The sequence below is a fragment of the Phyllostomus discolor genome, chromosome 2 (genome assembly GCF_004126475.2).
Source record: "Phyllostomus discolor isolate MPI-MPIP mPhyDis1 chromosome 2, mPhyDis1.pri.v3, whole genome shotgun sequence".
Lineage (NCBI taxonomy): Eukaryota > Metazoa > Chordata > Mammalia > Chiroptera > Phyllostomidae > Phyllostomus > Phyllostomus discolor.
The window spans coordinates 189,622,995-189,630,379 of NC_040904.2; positions in this window are offsets into that span (position 1 = coordinate 189,622,995).

Below are 7,385 nucleotides of genomic sequence, written 5' to 3' on the forward strand. Positions count from 1 at the left end.
CTGCTGAGAGTTCCTTCGCCTGCAGGCTGCTCTCAGCACGCTCCCCTCCAAGAGAGGCTGCTGACAGTGGGCTGCTGTCAGAGCTGAACCTGAGCGCTGAGTTCCAGCCTGGAAATCTCAGGGAAGTGAGGGGGCTGCTGCCTGTTCCTTTGGGAAGCCATGCACCCCTGCATTTCCAGTTTTGTTTTTGGTCTGTGGTAATTCTAGGATGGGACCACAGCTCACATGCTAAGGGCCTGGCTCTCCTACCTCCTCCCTTCTCATGCTTTGAAACCCCAGGACCATCGTTCAGAGCCTGCTGGGAAAAGCCTATCCTTCATTTGGTGCAATGGGAATTCAAGGAAGGGAGAGATTAAACTCTAAGCCCCTTCTATTAATGTGGAAGATGCTGGAGACCCAATTTCAGAGTGGGTTCGTGATTTCACCTAAAGAACATGGATGCGCTCAGAGGACCAGGGACAAATTCCTGTTGCGGGGACAGCAGAGGATCTGGGAAGCCAGCACACCATCCACGTGGAGGGAGCTGTTCTGCTCAGCACTGCCCCAGAGGCCTGGGGTCCATCGGCAGCAGGCAGCAGGAGGCAGGGGTGTGAGGCAAGGAGGTGAGGGCCATGCCTGCACCCACTGCCCGCAGCGCTGAGCCTCACAGCCCTCAGGTCAGTCCACGCTGGAAATGTCAGGCTTCTCTGTAGCAACACAAAAATATTTCATTCACCTTTGTGAAATGAGAGAAAACATCCAAGAGGAAAACAGCATAACGATTGTGTGAAAACCAGCAGAGCTCAGCAGGAGGCAACGAAGATGCAGAGATTCATGCTCCATGCCTGGGTGTAACCGGTGGAGACCCTGTCGGGAACTGTGTGGGCTGCGGGCTCCGCACTGGGGCCTGACGCTGCTGGCACGTGAGGGTGAGGCGGCCAGGGAATGCAGTGCGGCTCCCGCTGCTGGGAGGGCAGGGCACGTTGGCTCTGAAGCGGGGGAGAGCAGACTTAAACAGGTCCCGTGTCTGACGAGGGACTCAAAACCTTTACAAAGATACAAGACTAGGAAGTGGGGTCAGCATCCAAAACTTCCCTCGAGGGGTCAGGGCTCACCGAGAAGTTTCATGGTGACCACCTGAGCGAACTGGGAGCCTGCCCAGCAGTGGCCAGTGGGAGGGCCAGCGGGCAGCATGTGGGTCCTTGACTTCATGTAGGAAAGATTTCACAAAACACGAGTCCTGACGGCCGTGAGGATACATACATTAAAGCTGGGGACAGGGAAACGAGGAAAGGCTCCGCATAGCAGAAGCAGCAGGAGAGCCTGGGCTGCGCTGCCTCTGCTCCCTGGGAGCTCAGAGGGAAGGGGGCTCTGGGGGCAAGCTGCTAGCTGCACAGTGCCCTAGACTCCAGTTTAAGAGACAGAGACGCTGCCTGTGAAGAAAGATGTTGGGGGATGGGGAGGTGGGGGAGGGGGAGAAGAAGGAGAAGGAAATGGTGCGGGCTGCTCCCCAGAGGGAGAGTTCGCGCTGTGTCCTGTGTCCTGAGGCGTTTCTCTCCCTCTTGCAGGCCAGAATCTTAGAGGAGCCCTCAGGGGACGGCTTCCGTGGAATGTCCTTCAGTTCTCCAGGTGTGTCCTTGCAGGGCCATGGTCTCCACTGATGGGTCCAAGACAAGGGGGTCTTTAGTCATTGTAGTGAGCCCTGGAGTCACCCAGCCGGTTTTGCTGCTTTCGGGGCCTGGAGCTGAACCGCAGCTGAGGCCTAGATGTTACCTGCAGGGAGGAAAGGCCAGGGGACGAGAGGTGACCCTGGGACCAGGTCCCCGTTTTCCCAGTCTTGGCCCCTGCCAGGCACTGAGGCCTTCTGCCCTGGTGGCCATCTAGTTGTTGTTTCTAAGACAGGTAGTTTTTTTCATATTTTATGATATCCAAAACCAGTCTGCACCTTATTATAACATGGCATCTTACAAACTTGGAGGGGTAGGGGCTGGCAGTATGACATCACTATTATTCTTTGTGCATGTACAGCATTTCTCTTGGCTATTTATATCATTGCTGCTGCAGTTGGTTGTTACTCTTTATGCACTGAGAGTACCACAGTGATTTGGCTTTGAAATGAAAAGTTATTGTGTATACACAGAAAGGTACAGAAACAGAACAGTGGGACATACATTTGATAATACTGAAGCACACGTTTGCTATTAGAAAAGTGGCCACAATTCTTCATTGTCTTGCAAAGCAGCACCAAGTACCTCATAAGACACAGGAAGGAAGATGCCTGCTAGCACCTTAAGCTTTGTGATGTCATTTCATTGACATGAGCACAGAGCTCCATCAGCACCCCCGAAGCAGGGATGCATGGCAGAAGCATTTCACCAGCTGAAAAGGAAATCCCGCAAGAAAATCTTTAGAAAAATTCTACATCCCAATGATCCCATTGGCCCAGAAGCTGACACTGTGTGGAAAAATACAGATGTTAATAACTCGGAGTTGAAAACAATATTAACAACTAAATTTCTCAATGTATAGCAGCCTTAGGAATTTCTTGACCAAATTAATTGGCCTACATTGTGTTTTTGATGTGTGCAGGTACATTACTAATACAAAAAATTCTAATTATGCTTAAATAAGCTAAAAGAGCTCTTTTAAAACATTAAATAAAAATTTAATGTGATAATGCATTGTGTCATAATTTAATACTCAGTATTTTTTCTGAAACACAAAATCATGGTATATCTTAATACCTATGATCTGCTAGATTTAATGAAATATGGCATACCGTATTTTGTACTCAACAATCCTATTTTGTCTGACTTAGTTATTCAATAAAACTTTAATTGAATATTTTATCGAATATTTTTATTTTTTAATAAAATTTTAGATCCTTAAACAATATCCACAATCATTTTGTTCTTGTATTTAAATTTTACAAACACAAATAATAACCTGGTAAAATTACCACAGGGCTGTGGTCAAATGCTTCCACTAATTGGGGGGAGATTTATGGTGACCTGTTGTGAAATTGGCCAATATGTGGTGTCCATGATAAAATCCTAGGAGTTTAACTCTCCAGTGAACAAAACATAATATTGTAATGGCAAAAAAAAAATCCTGGCTATGAGAGAGCACTGACACCCAGTTCAGACATCAAAGGCACAGCCTCCAGTAGAAATGTTGTCAGCAGTGTGTAAGCACAGAATTCTTAGCTACTTAGCAGAACCCACCAAATACCTTTCTCAGAAAAGCAGCATTTCATTACTGGAAGGCAAGCTTGCTGTCAGCTGGAGTAATTCCTTATGATTCCTCACTGTGTACTTTACCTGGCCCGGTGCCTGGCATGAAACAGGCAGTCAATAAATATTTTTGAATACGTAAATAAAAATCACTCCTGTGCAGGCCACAGGGGATTAAACATCAATCCTCGGGCTTTAGAGAGACAGTGTGAGAGAGCGAAAGAGCAAGGCTCTTGGAAGGAGGCAGATTTCCCTTCTGGCCGCTTGTTAATAGTAACAGAGCATACGCACAGGGTTGTTGGGGTAATAATACGTGCAGAGCACTTAGCATGAATGAAGGATGCAGAGACTGTGCTAGCATACGATACTCATGCTTCTCGTTATGCTAGAATGTGACAAGTACTCTTCTAGAAATACAACCTGGGAAAAATGGCCTTTTTTTCAATACACCCAGTCCCTCTGAAACCAGGAATCACCAAGACTTTCTTCAAAGGCCTTGTTGGTTCTTTAAATATGTTTTTCTTTCATCGCCCTCAGGTTTCCTCCAGTTGTTAATTGAATTTGCAGGGTAGACACAGATAACCTAGAGTGGGCTGGAAGACCTGTCAGGCTATCATGCAGGGCAGGCTCCCTTGGAGGCCTCCCCCAGGGGTAGACTTGCAGAATTTCCCACCAAAGAAGGAGGCTTACCAGGAAAATGCGTGTTCACACTGCATTTTCCAGTCACTTACTGAACTATGATCCTTTGGTATTTAAAATAGAACCCCATGGTCATCCACTGAAGATTGGTATTTAATTCTTGAATTATTTATTGAGCAACTACACAGCTTGGTACTGTAGGGAATTGAAAATATATATGACAGTACTGGTATATGCCCCAGTGTGGCTTATAGTCTAATAGGAGAGGTGAGATATACACACAGGTAACTGCATTGTGCAATAGACTATATGGAGGTGAATACTATTGATGAGATACAATTTGCTAAGGGAATCTCAGAAGAGAGGCAGTATTTATCCACTTCTGAAAGCCAGGAAAGCCTTACCATTTGAGTCTCTGCATAAACAATGGGAGGGTTTCAATAGGATGTGACCAGGGCAAAAGCACCCCAGACAAAGGTAACATCCCAAGTCAAGAAGCGAACATTTGTAGCTAACAGTGAGTCTTCCCGTGGGGCTAGAACATGAGTGTGGTGCGAGTGTTGGAAAGGGAGGTTGAGGACAGAGTCCGTGGTTTCTTGAAAGCCATGAGATATATATAGATATGTATTATCTATATTTGTAGATAATAGTGAACTCGTGATGGCCTCTGATTAGGGAGTAACCTGGTCTGTATTTGAGATTACCCCGGAAGGGTGCACAAAGTCAGTTGGAGGAGAAAGAGACTGACTGCATGAGGTAAAGCAGAATATCGTAACAACCAAGCAAACTCAAATCTCAGTGGTTTAAACAGTTTATTTCTCATCCCGGCCCATGTCCACATCACACCGGCAGGGGCTTGACTCCACCACATCCTCCTGAGGACCCCACAGGCACAGACGGACCCCAACATCTAGGATGACATAACTGACGCTCCATCGTAGGAGACAGAGAGCAGGAGACACTGTTCACTTCTGCCCATATCTCAGCTCAGGTTTCACTGGCCAGGGAAAGTTGTGTGTCCACACCGTACTGCAACGAGGCACCAAGTACAGGGGAGCATGACACCGGTGGGGCCAATGGTAATGTCCACCATGCTTGGAGAGCAGACCTGGGTGGGAGACTGGCACCACTGTCCAGGATAGAAGTGATGAGGATCTGGACTAGAATGGGGGCAGAGGTCATGGAAAAGGGGGAAGGAACTTGTGAAACAGGAGGGAGAGTCGACAGGATATGGATGTGCAGAGCTGGGGAGAAAGAGTCCAGGAAGCTGGTGCTGAGCTTCTGCATGTGTTGGTTGCAGAACTCTGGACTAAGAACAGGAACGTTTGAAAACTGTCCTGGGATCCCTTGTTTCTCAAAAGCACCAAGAGAATGGGGACTGTCCCCATGGTAAAAGTGCTTGTTTTACGTATTTGCCAAAAGTGAACAAATCATTCAACAATTTCACCTGGGGGCTTGAATAAAATAATTCTAGGGTGCCAAAGGTCATAATCAAAAATAGGTTTACAAAGGGAAAAAAATACTCTTCTCAGAAATAATCATATACCTTCAGCTCCTGATTATCTTTAATGGAGGGATGTGATAGTTGCTGCATGAGTTTAATGTTTAAACTTATATTTGAATGAATAAAGCACATCTGATATTTTAGGGATGGAAACTATACTTTCTCCCCATAATATAGGTAATTCTGAGGGGCCAACTCAAGAAGTGCTGAAAAGTTTATTGATATCTTTATTTTGGTTTTACATTTTAGGTGGAGATTATTTTACTTCTACAACTAATGCTTAGTATCAACCCAGGACAAATCACTCTACATTCTGATGTGTTGGGGTGTTTATAAAAAAATAACTTTTCTCAATTAAATGTGAAATTTGAGTGGTCTGTCTTACGTAAAGTCTGGTCATCATCAACAATGAAAAGAGGTCAAGACCCATTCTGTTCATGCGCCACATAAGCAGCATTTTCTAGGATAACCCCTGTCTAATTCCTCGTGAATGGTTGAGAGTAGGAACACCATGAGACTGATCCCTCTTCCTTTTGTTTCCCTGGATTTCTGAACTAAATCTGAATTTTCAGGCTACACAAAAATGAGGACAATGATGCTGCTTGTTGAGAAAACCGCACAGAATATGTCGCTGGTTATCCTCCACAGAACACTCTGCCTCACACAGCTTCAGTTTTGACTTTTAATTCCAGGATGGTCCTGTCTAGAGGTGATACTAGGAGGGAAATGGAGCCAAAGAAAAATGGGTACCGCCCACCTTTCCAGACTTTGCAAGTAGGACATTTGCCTCGTTGTGTGTGTAAATGTCCTCTATTCTCCTTCCCCTGCCGATGTCATGAGGGGGATCCCCTTTGGTGCCCTTATTTGAAAAGCAAGCACCTGTGGAAAGTTGCTTAGTTGCACTATTGGGTTGTGTGTGGGCCACAGGCTTGGCCGCTTCTACCTGCACACTCCTGCCAGTAACAATCAGAGACAAACATTGCCTTTAATTGCCCTTTCTCAGGGGCTGCTCTTTCCCTAGAGACAGACTCTGCTAAGGTGTCTCTGAGCTGAGTCCAGAAGACCCAGAAAATATGGGAAATGAGACAGCCAGATTCCCTGGCAGGCGAAAGGAAACCAGCTTCTGTGCTCAATGAGGGGCCCATCCCAAATGACATCCAAGTGCATCGTGCCACAGCTGAGGAAATGCCAAGCTAGTTGGAATCCATGGCTAGCTTTCTAGACCATCAGTAGAGCTAGAAATACTGTCGTGGTACCCTTAGTCTTCATTATCAGGGCTCAGCCAAGCACACAGCTCCTTCAGCCCAGACTGTAAGGTGGGCAGGGATACAAGGAAGCAGCGGGTAAGGGACAAGGACATGTGAGAAGACAAAAGCTCAAATACATGTCATTAGTTTATAAATGCACCTGAGATCACCAAGGTGAAGTAAGGAGATACGTCCTGCCTCATCTGCCATTTTGTCACCTCAGAGCCCTCTTCCAACCTGTCCTTAATGTCCATGTGTACCTTATTGTTATCAATACAAGAATATTGGGCACTGGGGACGAGCACGCAGGACCATGTGTCCGGGGCCCTGCCCCATCCTACAGGAGACTTGGTGTAGACCCACCAGCCTCTGCTTAGTGAAATGGAGGAAATTAACTACCACACTGCACTCCACTTCTCACCAGTTCCAAGTTAGCTCACCTCTTTGTGACAATGTTGGCCGTTATGTATAGTCAGTCTTTGTTGCTGATAAATCTCTGTCAGATTATTGTGACCCTGATGTGAGCCCAGCCAGACATTTGGGCCTTAGTTTGGTACTCCATGAGCCAATGCAGGATTGGCGGAGTTAAGAAGTTAACCCTATTCTCCTGTACTGAGGTCATCTGTGTGCAAACTGTGGGTGCCTACAGTGGTGCCCAGGGGGCCCTTTCTCAAAATACCCCCTTCACATCTTAGCCCCATTCAGAAAACGTTTTTAAAATTCTAAATTATCGAATTCAAACTGATACGTTTGTACATGATAAAGTACTTGCAACATTATGGA